The sequence below is a fragment of the Aegilops tauschii genome, chromosome 3, assembly GCF_002575655.3.
Source record: "Aegilops tauschii subsp. strangulata cultivar AL8/78 chromosome 3, Aet v6.0, whole genome shotgun sequence".
Taxonomy (NCBI): Eukaryota; Viridiplantae; Streptophyta; class Magnoliopsida; order Poales; family Poaceae; genus Aegilops; species Aegilops tauschii.
The window spans coordinates 203,063,244-203,079,290 of record NC_053037.3 but is presented as its reverse complement, the minus strand read 5'-3'; positions in this window follow the sequence as shown (position 1 = coordinate 203,079,290).

Here is a 16,047-nt window from a genome sequence, read left to right as displayed (position 1 = left end):
GTTCCCAAAGCAAGACGTCGAGATCAAGGTGATGTAATGAATCAACATCCTCGAGAAAGACATATGGATCATGAATATTGTGTTAGCTTGTGTCCCGCTGTCTTCCTATCTCATGACTTGAATCTCGGGACGAGATTCTTGTTTAGTAGGGGTGAGCAGTCACATCCCTAGTTTTGGTATGCACTAGGCTAGCCCTTCATGTGAGCATCATGTTTAAATTCAAGAAATTGAATTGAGGAATTTCCAAAGCCTCAAAAATTATTTTTAAAAAGAAGGGCAAGAACCCTTAAAATTGCATTCAGTGAATACAAATACCCAAAAAATAGTTTTGTGAAGTTTGGCAAGAGTTATATACCAAACCAAAATTCTGGAACATTTTTAAGGAACTATTTGGTCTCTGAATTTAGATCAATATTCTATTTGAAATGTGAAAATATATTCAAATATATGCGGGATATATTTTCAAATACTCTGTGATAATTTATGTGCCTCTGGAAAAGTCCCTGAAGCAACATAAAAGTACCCAGAGAATGTTTTGGCATTGTCTGAATTTTGTTTGAATTCAAAAACAGTGGAAAAAGATTAAATAAAAGAAAACAGAAGGAAAATAAAACAGAACTTACCTGGCTTACCTGTAGCAGCCCAATACTGTGCCGGCCCAGCCCACTGGGGGCACATGCGTCTTCAACCTCCTGCCAGAGCAGGCAGGCAGCTGCGTGTCGCGCGTGCGCTCGCTGCAGCCACCTCCTGCTTCCCCATCCATCACCCTGGTCTGCGTCTGGAGACGCCCGAGCCCCCTCTCACTTCTCCCTCGCTCTCTGCTCGCTCTAGCAATCTGCCCTCTCGATTTCGAGCTTCACCGAGAGCCACCACTGCACGTCGTTCCCGCCGCCCACTGCCACCGTGACCATTGAGCCCGCCTGTCCTCCCCACCATGTCCCTAGCCTCCGCCGCGACGCTGAACGTCGACCCGAAGGAGAAAACGAGCCCGGGAGGCCTTGCTCCATTGTCACCGCGGTCTCCTTCAACCTCGGACACCGGAGATCCCCCTCGCCGCCCCGATCGCTCCAGAGCTTCCCTGAGCCCTCTGACCTGCTGCGCCACACCCTGTGAGCTCCTTCTCCTCCTCATGTGCTCTCCCCCTTCGTTCCCGTCCTCTAGCTTGCCTCCCCACCGCAACCGAAGCTCGCCACCGCCGTGGCTCCTCGCCGCCGTGGCCAGGCCCACCATAGCTCATTTCCGAGCACGGGATCGTGCTTCGTATCTCACCACGAGCACGTAGCACCCACCAGCGCCTCCCCTAGTGCATCGAAACGCCGAACCCGTCTTTGCCGAACTCCGGCCGCCGCGGATGACCTCGCGGCGGTCGTCTCCGGCCACCCCAGCTCCCGTTGTCTGCTCCATCAGCTGCGCGCGAGCAGCAGCTCTTCGTAGAGCCTCCCCACGCCCAAAAGCATCGCATGTGGGCGATTTCCGAAGCCCTCCGTCGTCTCTGTCGTCGCCGGCGACGAGCCGTGGACCGGGTCCGGCGGGTTTGACCCCGCTTGACCGAGGTTTGACTCCCCCCTTCACCCACTGACGTGTGCGCCGCCCCTGTTAATTATTAGTTAGGTTTAGTTTAGTGCTAATTAACCTAGATTAGTGCTTAACCAAACACTAACCTAGATTAGTGTTAATTATTAGTTAGGTTTAGTTAGTCGTGTCATTGGCCAGTGGGCCCCACTGGTCGGGTTTGACCCGGACCAGCCCTGTTGACTTGCTGACATCATCATGACGCCAGGCTGATGCAGTAATCCTTTTCTGGAATTTAAATAAATCTTAAATGATTTATTTATTTCAGAAAATGTCCAAAACTTCCAAAAATCACAGAAAATCAACCGTAACTCCAAGTGAATTAAATTATAAATGAAAAATGATCAGCAAAATCCAATCTTTCCATCTGTACCATTTTCATGCATGATAAAGCAACTTCACCTTGCTGTATAGATCAAAACATGTAAATGCACTTTGGAAATTCATAGTTTGAATTTGAATTTGAACCTTTGGTTCAAATCAACTCAAACCCTTCTGTTGCTAGTTGCATTAGCTCAAATCACATCATATTGCCATGTCATTATCACGCATCATATTGTGCATTGCATTGATTGTGTTCTTTCTGTGTTTTCCGGTGGTTGTTCCCCCTCGGTAGACGTATGTTCCGACGATGAGTTCGATGACACCGATGAAGAGCTATATCATCTTCAAAAGTGCCAGGCAAGCAAAACCCCCTTGTTCATTCCGATACAATCCCTCTCTCGCTCCTGCTCTCTTTTACTACATTAGGACAACAACGATTCAACTGTTACATGCTGCGGTACTTGAACCCCTTTTCCTCTGCATGACCTGTCATTGCCATACTAAATAGATGAAACCCACTAGCATGAGTAGGAGTTGTTTGAGCCCTGATGTGCCTACTCATTCATGCTTGTTTGTGATGCCTGCTACTGCTTAGAGTTGAGTCAGGTCTGATTCATCGGGGACGAATTGGAATGGTGATGACCATGTCCTACTCTGTGTGAGCTAAGTGTGTGAACACGATTTGGTAAAGGTAGCGGTGAGAGGCCATGTAGGAGTACATGGTGGGTTGTCTCATTGAAGCCATCCTCAGGAACTGAGTTATGTGTTTGTGATCCAGGAAACAGCTACTACCATGCATTGGGCCCTGAAATATGACCCCGCTCGACTTCTTAACCACCCTAGTCCTTTCTCCAGGAGTTGCAAGTAGTTTCTAGTGTTTGTAGTATGCTGGAGGCCGTGCGCAGCGCTGACCCGAGGGGTGGGCTGTGATGCGGTAGGCACGTGGCCGGGTATGCCGGGCGCCCGTTTGGTGTCGCGGAACCCTGTACACATCGTTCGGCGCCGTATGTGGAAACCTCGGCCGGACTCCCTGGGGATGGAACCTGAATAGGCGATAAACCTGGACTAGAGACTTGAGTGTTTAGGTAGGTCGTGGTCTACACCCACGTCGGCTTTCACTTGAAGTCTGCAGAGCACATGTCGTGTGTAGACGCTAAGTGGTGGAAAGATGTGTGAAGAAGTACACCCCTGCAGGGTTATAACTGATCTATTCGAATAGCTGCGTCCGCGGTAAAGGACTTCTGGGTTGCCTGTACAGTTCATAGATAACTTGAAGTGGATACCCTAAAATGCGCAAGATAAGCGTGGGTGCTATGGATGGCCTTCTCGTAGGGAGACGGGAGCGGATCCATAGTGGTGTATTGATATGGTGAATATGTGGACTCGTGTGCGCCACCTCAAAAGAGTTACTTGAAGTCATAGTTTAGGATAGCCACTGAGTCAAAGCTGGCTTGCTGCAGTCCAACTCCACCACCCCCTTTGTTGATACTAATGCATATGTAGCTAGTTCTGATGTAAGTCTTGTTGGGTACATTTGTACTCACGTTTGCCTATTTTATGTTTTGTAGAGAGACGTCAGTCTCGCTAGTAGTTCCGTGTGGACTTCGACGTTTAGCTTGATACCTCAGCTACGATCTGGTGCCCTCGGCAGGACCTGGTACATAGTCAGGCTTCTTAGCCTTTTTCATTTGTAGATGTCTATACTCAGACATGTTAAGCTTCCGCATGTGCTTTGACTTGTATGCTCTGAATGTTGGGTCATGAGACCCATGTTTGTAATATATTGGCTCCTCGGAGCCTAATGAATAAATACTTGAGTCGTAGAGTTATGCTGTGATGCCATGTTGTATTTACACATATCGAGCATATTGTGTGTATGATTGAAATGCTTGGTATGTGTGGGATCCGACAACCTAGTTGTTTATCCTTGGTAGCCTCTCTTATGGGGAAATGTAGTCTTGTGCTTCCATGAGCCATAGTAGTCCGCTACAGCCCGGTTCACCAGAGTCCTGCTAGCCCAACACTACTGCTCCGGAACACTTGACTGGCCGACATGTGATTCACTTCGTTCCTTTATCTGTCCCTTCGGGGAAATGTCACGCGGTGACATCCGGAGTCCTGCCTAGCCTACTACAGCCCAGTTCACCGGAGTCCTGTTAGCCCAGTGCTACAGCCCGGATTCGCACGCTGCTGACCGACATGCTCGATGTTGATTCATGTATGCCTGTCCCCGTAAGTTAGTGCCACTTTGGGTTCACGACTAGTCATGTCGGCCCGGGTTCTCTATCATATGGATGCTAGTGACACTATCATATACATGAGCCAAAAGGCGCAAACGGTCACGGGCCATGGTAAGGCGACACCCGTGGGAATACCGTGCGTGAGGCCGCAAAGTGATATGAGGTGTTACCGGCTAGATCGATGTGACTTGGAATCGGGGTCCTAACATGGTCCCTCGACGGTGGCGGCGAGGGTCACTGCTCGATAGCGCGTCCCTCATCCTCCTAAGCCCGCGGTGGTGGAGCCAGCCGCGAGGGGAAGGGGGAGGGGGCGAGGCCAGGGCAGAGGTCGTGGTGCTCGGGGAAGAGGAGGACGGGACGGCGCGCCGGCTTCACCCCCGCCAATGATGACTTTTCCGATGGAAGGCCATGTCGGAGACCAGCCCCGCGAGTTCTTCATCAGGCTGCGCCGGCCTCCGCATCGCCGTCTTCGTCTTCCTGCCCCGTTCACTCGGGAGATGGAGCGTGACCCGCCCCAATCCCTCAGATTGCTCATGAGGGGCTGCGGGAATGGGGGCACGCGGGTCGACGTCGACTTCCCGGCTCCTCGGGTCATGTACCTCCGTCGTGGATGGAAGACGTTCGCTCGCATCCACAGCCTGATGGCGGGGCTCGTCCTTGGTTTTGACCACTATGTCATCCATGTATGCCTCCATATTTCTATGGAGCTGAGGTTCAAAACCAATTTGGACTGCTCTTGCGAACGTCGAGCTAGCACTCTTCAACCCGAAAGGCATCCGTAAAAAGCAATACGTACCACATGGGGTGATGAATGTTGTCTTCTCTTCATCCTCTCTTGTCATGAAGATTTGGTGGTAGCCTGAGTAGGCGTCGAGGAATGACAACAGATCACACGCAGCCGTGGAGTCAACAATCGGGTCGATGCGCGGCAACGGGAAGGGGTCTTTAGGACAAGCCTTATTGATATCTGTGTAATCAATACACAGCCTCCACTTCCCATTTGCCTTGCGCACTACTACCGGATTGGCCAACCACGTCGGGTGGAGCACTCCTCTCACCAAACCTGCCGCTTCCAACTTCCTGATCTCCTTTGTGATGAATCCCTGCCTCTCCAGAGCCAGCTTTCTGACCTTCTACCTGACGGGCCGCGCATGAGGGCAGACAGCTAGGTGGTGCTCAATCACCTCCCTGGGAACACCGGGGATGTCGGACGCTTGCCATGCAAACACGTCGACATTCGTCCGCAGGAAGGTGACGAGCGCGCCTTCCTATTTGCTATCGAGGGTGGAGCCTATGGTGAAGGCACCTCCCGTGCCATCCTCCCTGGCGGACACCTTCTTGGCCTGTGGCGGCTCGGCCCTGGATTTCTTGCTCTTGCCGGTACAGCTCTCTGGAACGTCCTCGACGGTAGCGCAACACTCCGAAGAGGTGTGCTTTCCGGAGTGGGTGCGAGAGGTCTTGCCGGGCTTCTTCTTCCCTCCCGGGCCTTCAGCGGCAGGAGCAGGTGCCTTGACGGCAGCTGCTGCAACTGCTTCCTGGTAGAGTTGGTCGGCGCAAATCAGCGCGTCCTTCTTGTCGAAGGGGACGGAGATGATGGTCAACGGCCCGGGCATCTTTAGCATGTCGGCGTAGTGTGACGCTGCCATGAACTTGGCTAGTGCCGGGCGGTCGAGGATCCCGTTGTAGGGCAAAGGGATCTTGGCCACGTCGAAGATGATCCTCTCCGTCCTGTAGTTCAACTATCCTTCAAACGTCACGGGCAGTGTGACCTTCCCCTTCAGCTGGCTCCTCCCCGGATTGACCCCTTGAAACATGCATGTTTCCTCGAGGTCTCCGTCAGGAATTTGCAGCCTTTTGATCACGACAGGCGAGACCAAGTTCAGGCCGGCCCCGCCGTCAAGCAACAACTTGTTCACCTTGAGGTTGCGTATCGTTGGCGAGACCAACAATGGCAAACACCCGACCGCGGTTGTGCGGTTAGGGTGGTCCTAGGTGTCAAAGATGAGGGGCGTGCTGGACCACTTCAGGGGCTTCTGAGCGTCGAACGACGGCTCCACTATTGTAATCTCACGCGCCCACTATTTGACCTGGCGGTGAGAAGTATGCAACGAGGCGCCACCATCGACGCACATGGCCTCTCTAGCCTTCTTGAACTCTTGCTCACCGGACTCGTCGTGATCATCTTCTTCTTGTTTCTTGTCACGGCCCCAGGCGGGCCTCTCTTGCTGGTTGTCTTTGCTGGGGCAGCTTCCTTGGCCGCTACGCTTCTTGTCGGATCCCTCGTCACCGTCCTTAACCTTCTCCTTGTCCCGCCTCTCATACTCAGCTTTTTGCTTCTCATGAAGCAGCTCAACTTGTCGGCAATTCTGGAGGTCGTGGCCCTTGGTGCGGTGGATCTTGCAGTATTGCTTGCCGGAGCCCCCTGGCTTGTTGGCAGCTGCTAAGGCCCGGCAAGTGGCGCACCCGGCAATCTCCTTGCTGGGGCCGTCTGCCTTGACCTTCTTGGCAGCGCCGGTGTTGTCAGACCCCTCGACGGCAAGTACGGCCTTGCCCTTGTGTTTCCTGTTGCGATGCCGGCCCTTCTTCGTCGGGGTGGAGGCGTCTTCGTCAGTAGAGTCTGTTTCCATGCCGTCGTCTTCACCGGGGTACTTCCTTCCCTCTTCGGCCCGGGCGCATCTATCGGCCATAACGTAGAGCTCAGCCACATCCTTAACCTTGGTCATCGCCAGCTCTTCGCGCATCTTGCAGTTGCGCATGTTCTGATGGAATGCGCTGATCACAGCAGCGGGATGAACGTCGGGGATGTTGTACTGCACCCAGCTGAATCTCTGGATTTACTTGCGCAGGGTTTCCCCTTCCTTCTGGGAATGATGTGCAGATCACTGGCCTGGCAATGAGCTTGGTGGCCTCCTGTGAAGACGCCAACGAACTCATGGTACAGATCCGACCAAGAAGAAATGGAATCCGCCGGCAAGTGCATCAACCAAGAAATAACATTGGGCGTCAGTGCCAGCGGGAAATAATTGGCAAGCACCTTGTCGTCACGAGCTCCGGCCGCCTGCATCGCGATGGTCTAGATGCTGAGGAACTCGGACGGATCGGTCTTGCCAGTGTACTTCTCCCCAACGTCAGGCTTGAACGTGCGGTGGGATGGCCACTGGAACTGCCGCAGCTCACGGGTAAAGGCCGGGCAGCCCACCTCGTAAGGCAGGCCGCCGGAGCCCCCCGGTGGTGGGTGGTCCATAGTGGGTCCCGCCCGCTTGTCTGACTGGTGGCGTGTATCGCGCCGGCACTCAATAGTGGCCCGAGCATCTTCGTGAGCTCGTTCTCGAAGAACTTGGCGCTGATCGTGGTGGGTCCGCGGGTCGGACGACGCTATAGAGATGTTATCACAAGCGTCGTCTCGACGGGCAGACGCCCGCGGCGGCTGGCGAGGAGGTGGAGAGTGCACCGTGGCCGCAGCTCCCCCGGTCCTCCCAGCGCCAGCATGTGGTGGCTCGGTGGAGCGCCGACCCGAGGGCCCAGCCGGTCGCGGATTGTCTTTGTTGGCGACGGCGACGAGGCTCCGGATGGTGGCCCTCCACTCGTCGAGCTTCTCTGCAGCGGGAGGGAAGTCGAGGAGCAGCTGCGCGCGCACCAAAGCTTCTGCTCGCGTGGGAGGTTGCGACAACTGCATGGATCGTGACGCGCTTCGACTTCTAACCACGTTAGAAGGAGCTCCGTCACGACCCAGCGGCTGCGCGCCATTTTCGCCAGCATTTGGGCGGGCAGGCTGAACTCCTTCATCCCGCGGACGACGCACAAGGCTCTTTCCACGGCGGTGCCCACGGTCACCGGCGTGGTGACGCTGCTCGTCCAGCACACGATGGGAAGAGCACGCAGTGGTCACCAGCGTGGGCGTCTTGGAGGTCGCTGCGACGCCCGGGGGTGGCACAACGATACTCCTGGAGGGCGCCGCGCCGCCTGCGGGGGGCCCAGCTCCGTCTCTGGATCTGGCGACGTGCGGCTGGTCGTCTGGGGCGCGAACGACGCCGCTCGCCAGGCTCTGACTGCCAGGGCGATGTTGGTGCTCGCGGACCGTGGCCCGGGTCCTGTTCGCGACCGGCCCACTGCTCGCCCGCACTGGCACGGGCCGTTCCGGTCCCAACTAGCCAACCGCTGCGGCCGTCTTCTTCTTGGGAGCCATGGCGACAAAGAACCACTAGGCTAACTACTAGACCAGATTCTCACAATCGCGCCCCCTACCTGGCGCGCCAAAGATGTCGGTGTGGAACGACACCTATGGGATCACAAGAATACCTACTACGGTTGCCGGGGCGCAGGGTTGCGAGAAGAGCATGATTAGTAATCAGCACAAGGATGGTTTACCCAGGTTCGGGCCGCGAGGATGCGTAAAACCCTAGTCCTGCTTTGGTGGGTGTATTACAGAGAGATCTTGAGCTCTCGAACTAGCTACGGTGGGGTGTGCGGTCCCAAAGAGCCGAATCCTTCTCCAGTATGCCATGGGCCTCCTTTTATAGTCGAAAGGGGCTGCCACATTGGCATACAGGAGGTGGAAAGGCGTCCAGTATTGCGAGCTTATCGCTCGTATTACAGGACAAGACACATTTAATGCGCCACTAAGGCGTCCCCTAGCTTTATTGGGGACGGGGGCGAGGCCCGTCCCGTCCGTCGCCGCTCCTCCTTGCTTCGACCCGCGCCCTGGCCAGTGATGCATGCGGTGCCATGTAGGCAGGCAGGCAGCTGAGGTGGTGCGGTGGTGGAGCCTCCACGAAGATCTGCATGCCGCCACACGGGTGCTTGATGAGTTGTCCCGGGAGCTGCATGTTGTCACGCAGGTGCCTGCTCAGCTGGTTGAGTTGGCAGCTACATGCGAACCGCGGTGGAAACTTGGTTGGTGCGGGCCTGGCAGTGGCCCTGCTGGTGTCCTCGGTGAGGGCCTTGCCAGGTGGCCCGGCAAGGGTCTTGCCGTGGCGTGCTGTCGTCCCCGGAAAGGACCTTGCCGGGGATCTAGTGGCCTTCCTCGGCAAGGATCTTGCCGAGGGTCGTCGTCTTCTAATCCTCATCTGATCTTGAGTGTTTCTTGTCTTCACAAAGATCTGCATGCCACCATAGAGGTGCCTCCCGAGCCCTGGCCCAACGTGGTTGATGGTGCTAGGGATGTGGGCTCAAGGGTGGCTCGTTCTGTTGGTGTTTGGGCGTGCTCCCCCGGCAAGGGTCTTGCCAGGGCTGCTGAGGCCGTCCCCGGCAAGGGTCTTGCCGGGCGAAACTGCTCCGCCCCTCTGCCTCTTTGCGTACTTGGTTTTGGCGTTGCTCTGGCTGCCTCGGGCTTCGGTTTTACCTTGGTTCACCGCCCCTGCTCTGCTTGGTGTGGCCGTGGGCGCGGCTCCGACTGCCCGTGCATAGGTAAAGGGGTACAAAGATGCGCCCCTTCGTTTGTACACCGACACTTCATGTGATTTTACATTAACGGTAGCGATATGGGCGTAGGGACAGCAGAGGCATAAAGTGGTGAGGCCGATGTGGTTGCCGAGCGGCAAACACTCAGGCAGCATGTCTGCATTTGTCCAATTTTTTATCTCCTCGGCGACATTTTCCTATGTGAGCAAAGGAAATCTAGACCTGCTCATTCTCATTTGCGTTGTCCCCCAACAACCGTCACTTTCTTTCCTTTTTCAACCAAGAGATAGGTCCACTTCCCCCCACCCTTCGCCATCCACCATGTTTTCTTCGTCATTTCAACCAAGACACCGGTTGGGTAGCCAGTATCTACTACTTTCCCCCGTTTCCTCTTGGAACCAAGTCCTAGATTCATGCTACAGCTTTCCCACTTTCTTCCCTGTTTGAACAACCTCTTAGAGTCGACTGTATGAACTAGCTTTACCTATAATAATAGTAAAAGTCTAGGTGGCTTTGAAACAGCGGACGGGTAGAAAAAGATCCACACGAAGCCAAGTGGGGAGCTGGGGCAGTAGAGCAAGGCAGGTTTCAAAGGAATATATACCTGAGGGTCGTCGGCATGTGGCAAAGACGGCGTCGGGAGGCCGCATCGTGGCCACAATACCGCAGGGAGGAAGAAGGGGTCGGAGGCCCTCCGCAGCCGGCGCTCTCTTGGAGAGAACGGCACGGCCGCCGATCGGGACGCGCGGGCAGCCTTTGGTCTCCTCCCTCGCCGCCGACGACAGCGTGAATGATGCACCTACACCCCTGCCCCGGTCGAGGTTGTCCGGCCGGATTTGTGACCAGCCGTGAGCTGAGACAGAGTGTGGCCACCTATGTCTTGCTTAGATCTGGAGAGCATGAGAGAGTGAACGAGAGGAACCCTAGTAAAGCAATTGCTAAGACTCCTGCTTATATGTATAGTGGAGTGATTTTGTTGTACCAGCTTCAAAAAAATGCGCACCTACATGTACCTGCGAGTGGGTGTGAGAGAACTAGTGCGTGCATGCATCGCTTCTCTTCGTGAGAGTACAATATACTATGCCCAAAGAACGTTCGCCACAAGAGTAATAATATAAGTGTGTGACGTGTGAGCTAAAATAAAATGTGCACGTCGTCTTTCGTTTTTTAGAAGTTCTGAGGGTAGGGTGTGAAGATCACATATGTGTGTGACGTCTACCTGCAGATAGACGGTGGGTGTGAGAGGACTCGGGAGGGTGCATGTGCGTGAGAGAGAGTGGGGCACGTATCAATGCAATGCATGTGTCCGTAAATCATTATTCGACAAACGTTTGCCACAAGCCTTTTCCTGACGAACGCCGTAAGAACCGTTAGATCGGCATCCGACAGTGTCAGTTTTGCCATGTCATTTAACAGAACAGCCACTCCTCCTACACACAAATCTTCCACGTGAGTGTTAGCAACTGCCGTATGCTCCCTCCGCTCCAAAATGCAGTGCATATAGCTTTATTGAAAATTCGAACCTCGCAATCTTTTACCGAGTTTTCGTGTACCAAATTGCACATGTAGAATACCCTGTATATATCATTTCATTCATCTTCGAGAGGTAACTATAAAGATTGGGGAGGAGTCTACAAAGAAAGACCATCGTATCACCTGCAGAAATTTCAACCATCCTTTGGTGTGGAGGAATATCATAGGAACTCTATATGATATGATTTTTATAGGATTTTTTCCTTTAGAGCCAATTGGTTAATAGGAATGGATTCATATACTCCACATTTCAAAGGAAATAAACATGATATCATTTCTATAGCTTTAGAGCCACTTGGTTCATATGAATGGATTCCTATACTCCCATAATTTCAAAGGAAAATAAACATTAGTGTATATTCAATAGAAAAGTTCCTATGATATGAACCAAATTACATCTCTTTTCTAATCCCTCCTCATAGGAATTGAGATTCATGTCATCTCTAGATTCAATAGAAAAGTTCCTATGATGCCAACCAAATGACATCTCTTTTCCAATCCCTACTCATAGGAATTGAGATACTCCATGTCATCTCTTTCCCTACAACTTCCATGTATACATCTTCTATTCCTAAATAGCTAGTACAACCCACTAGTAGTTTTTTTCCAAGAGATGCAGCTATGGCACAAGAACTATATAGTGTGCGAATAACTTGAAAGATGGTCGCTGGATGAAGCTAATCCGATAGTGCAGAGATGGAAAATCCGAGCACTTCTGGCCATTGGATATGATCAACATTCCACTAGATCTGGCACATGTACAATTTAGAAGACTCCATGGTCGAACTTAAGCATAATGCACAAACCTCAAAACACAAGCACTTCTCCTTTGTTCTAGAATATTCCGTATCATAATTGATGTTTTTTCTAAATGAATTGCCATTATTTGTTTTTTAGTTTATGATTTACAATGCACAACCCCATGAATCTTAACATTTTTATAAAACTAATTGATTTTGAAAGAGATGAACTATAAGAACTAAACGAACATCTACATCATGCATATATGACTCAAAGCTTTACATGCTATACTGTGTATTTATTCATAATTTGGTTTCCAAATCTCATGCGTTCAATGCATGTGTACCTTACTAGTTTTGAGTAGAGTAGCAAATTTCACGCGGCCGCCGGTATATCAAAATGCAGGGGCCATACATCATTGCCTTTTGGTCGAACCTACGTCCACAGTTTTTTGTACGTACTATATCTCCACTGGTCCCCGAACCCAAAATGCTGCCTCGTTCCCCTAAAACCAAGCGGCCCACACATATTTAAGGCGTCGACTCGAACTCAATCCCTCTCCCGTTTACTATGACGTGGCCCCGCACGCCCTAGTAGTACTCCTACAAACCCTACCGCCGCACACATCATCGGTTTTCTTCAAGAGGACGAGGGAGAAGCCGATTTGTAGTGGAGGCGCTTTAAAAAAATGATCTGTAGTGGAGACCCCTACCCTAGGGTGCCATAGGTAGCTGCTGCACGCATCATTGGTTTTCTCTTTTCTTTATGCTCTTGCGCCCTAGAGTGAAATGATGGTTGCTTCGTCCGTCGAGCTTAATGCGGGAAAGGTGTGGCTTTGTGATTTGACCCCTCATCGCTCATTTTCTACTACTGCGGCGCTACGACCGGGGTGCCTCCAATTCCAACCGCTGCTTCGAACTGTAATTTGGTGCATCGCACGTGGAACAAGACGGTGATGAGCCACATGTCGGCCAAAGGGGTCCTATTAAGTGTGTCGCCATTTCGTGTGCGGACTGACCCTGCTTGAGTCGCTACGCCAACACGACAGGTGCAGCCTACCACTTGGTTTTGCTCCTTGGTGAATCCTGACTATATTGATCTAAAAAGATACGTACTGAACTACCCTCTCCGTCTCATTTTTTAGACGTCTCGGTTTATAGGGCATGCACGTAGTTCTAGGTCATCCATTTGACTAACTAAATCTGAGTTACTATGTCACAAAAAGTATATCATTGGATTATTAAGCGGATGTAGTTTCTAAACATATACTATTCATCACATATATAGCCAGTTAAATTCTCAACCTAGAACGACGTGCATGCCATGTAAACCGATACGGAGGAAGTATAGTAGTAAAAATGAGGTGATTTTACCGAGCGATTGGCGGGGGAGAATGGCTTGTCATGGGGTCCCACGTGTCATGTTGTACCAAGGCGATGCGCGTGTCCCTCTTGAGGCAGAAGCAATACTACGTGGTTTGAGATGATGACGAACCGAAGTGTGAAATAATGGTTGCTTCGTCCATCTGGGAAGGTGAGCATTGTGATTTGATGTCTCATTGCTCATTACTACTACTACTGGGGCGGTACGACTGGGGTGCATCCCCCTGCTGTTCTGCACTGTTATTTGGTGCTTGACACGTCGACCCGGTTGCTATATGTCCCACATGTCGGCGACAGGAAGTACAGAATTCATGAAAGCGAGCGTCGACGGAGGAGTACAAGACACGGCTTGGGTTTTTGCTGCTTCGCGCGATCCATCGATACAAACCCGGACTAAGAAAATGCGAGGGCGGGTCTTTTCCCGCGCGGCAGGCAGGGGAGTTTGGCATAGTCTGTTTGAGGCAAGGAGGCAGGAAGGGAAACAAGCAAATAAAGGTTGAGCGACTTAGCTTTGGGAAAATCTGATTTTACGGAGTACGTACCCACTTGGGTTTATAGGGCTCATCTAAAAAACATTCGTTTTTCCATTTTATAAGTCTCAATTCTACTACTAGTAGTAGTACCATCACATGTTGGATTTCGAGGTGTGTTAGATCACCCGATGCAAGCAGTGTCAAGAGAAAACTCACCAATGCATGTAGAAGTTCATGGAAATTTAGTGGTCATTCATGCATTCGTTCTAATTAATGCCTCGGTAAACATAACTTCTTGAGAAAAATGAGCGTACTAATTACTTGTGGAAACTAGGAGTACGAAATTAATTCGACCACTCACCGTCTACCTTGGTTGGAGAGATTTTGAAATTGAGCCATAAACTAGAAAGGAGGGAGTAGTAACTTTTGTCTTGATTACTATTTGTGGCCTTGTATAGATGCAAAATGTAATTTTTTATAGTGGCCTTGTATAAGTAAATGGAGGGAGTACTAAAGGACATATATATTCCAAACAATATGATAATCTCTCTAACCAAGGTAGTAGGGACGAGGAGTAAACGGAGGGAGTAGTAAAATTTTCTCCTCGTCCTGCGAGCCACCGCGCACGTGGCCGAGGGAGCGGGCGTAAGGCGTACTAAGCAAGCTTCACCTCATCCTGCGAGCCACCGCGCCCGTGGGCAGGGGAGACGGCGTACTAAGCAGGCTTCTCCTCGTTCTGCGAGTTGACGGGACACATCAAAACTACTCCAGTGTATAGAGCCTTGCCTCTAAGGTAGGCCCCACATGGTTTGCCTCTTTTTTAACATAACGCGTCAAGTCGCAATTTGTTTGTTCACCCGTGGTAGACGATCCTCCCTCCATCTAGTGGACAACCAGTACACGTGTCAAGTTACCACGTGGGATGCCTTTTCGTACAGAAATGAGCTCCACCGTGTACCCGCGCGGGTGTGGTTGCGAAAGAGACGGGAGTACGTGCGTCGTGCGTGCACCTCTTCTCTTCGTGCACGTCCTCCACCTACGTGGGTGTGTGTGAGAGGGACTATAGAGATACAAACCTAGACATAATGCGCCGTCCGTCCCCATGCCTCCACCCCGTCCGACCACCAGTCACCACCACGCCCCACTCCTCCTCACCTTATCTCTCATCTTTCTCCCTCCATTTTTATATACAAGGCCACTACCAAAATTACAATTTGCAGATATACAAGGCCACTAACACTAATTGATGCAATATTAATGGTGTTTGCCTTGTAGTAGTACTAGCAAAGCAGGACATTAATTATCCCTTGCATGCATGCGGGAGTGTGAGTGTCGGTTTACAAAAGTAGGGGCACACCTTTGTACCCCTTTACTTGTGCACGAGCAGTCGGAGCCGCGCGCCACAGCCACACTAAGTAGGGCAGAGGAGGGGGGACGGAGAGAAGCCGAAGCCCAAGACAACGCCAAGGCCAAGAACACAAAGAAGCAGAGGGACGGAGCAGGTTCCCCCGGCAAGACCCTTGCCGGGGCAGCCTCAGCGGCCCCAGCAAGATCCTTGCCGGGGCAGCTCGCCCACACCAACGGAGTGACCCGCCCTTAAGCCCACAGGTTCCAACCCAACCAACTATGTTGGGACCAGGACTCGGGAGGCACCTCCGTGGTGGCATGCAGATCTTTGTCAAGAACATAAACGCACAAGATTAGATGAGGACTAGAAGACGGCGACCCTCGGCGAGATCCTTTCCGAGGAAGGCCACAAGACCCCCCCGGCAAGATCCTTACCGGGGACGACTGCGCTCCACGGCAAGACCCTTGTCGGAACCCCGGCAAGGCCCTTGCCGAGGATATTAGCGGGGCCACTGCCAGGCCCGCACCGGCCAAGTTTCAACCGCCGTTCGCATGCAGCTGCCAGCCCGTGTTGGGGAACGTAGTAATTTCAAAAAAATTCCTACGTACACGCAAGATCATGGTGATGCATAGCAACGAGAGGGGAGAGTGTTGTCCACGTACCCTCGTAGACCGATAGCGGAAGCGTTATCACAACGCGGTTGATGTAGTCGAACGTCTTCACGATCCGACCGATCAAGTACCGAACGCACGGCACCTCCGAGTTCTACACACGTTCAGCTCGATGACGTCCCTCGAACTCCGATCCAGCCGAGTGTTGAGGGAGAGTTTCGTCAGCATGAAGGCGTGGTGACGATGATGATGTTCCACCGACGCAGGGCTTCGCCTAAGCTCCGCAACAGTATTATCGAGGTGTAATATGGTGGAGGAGGGCACCGCACACGGCTAAGAGATCTCAAGGATCAATTGTTGTGTCTCTGGGGTGCCCCCTTGCCTCCGTATATAAAGGACCAAGGGGGAGGCAGCCGGCCAAGG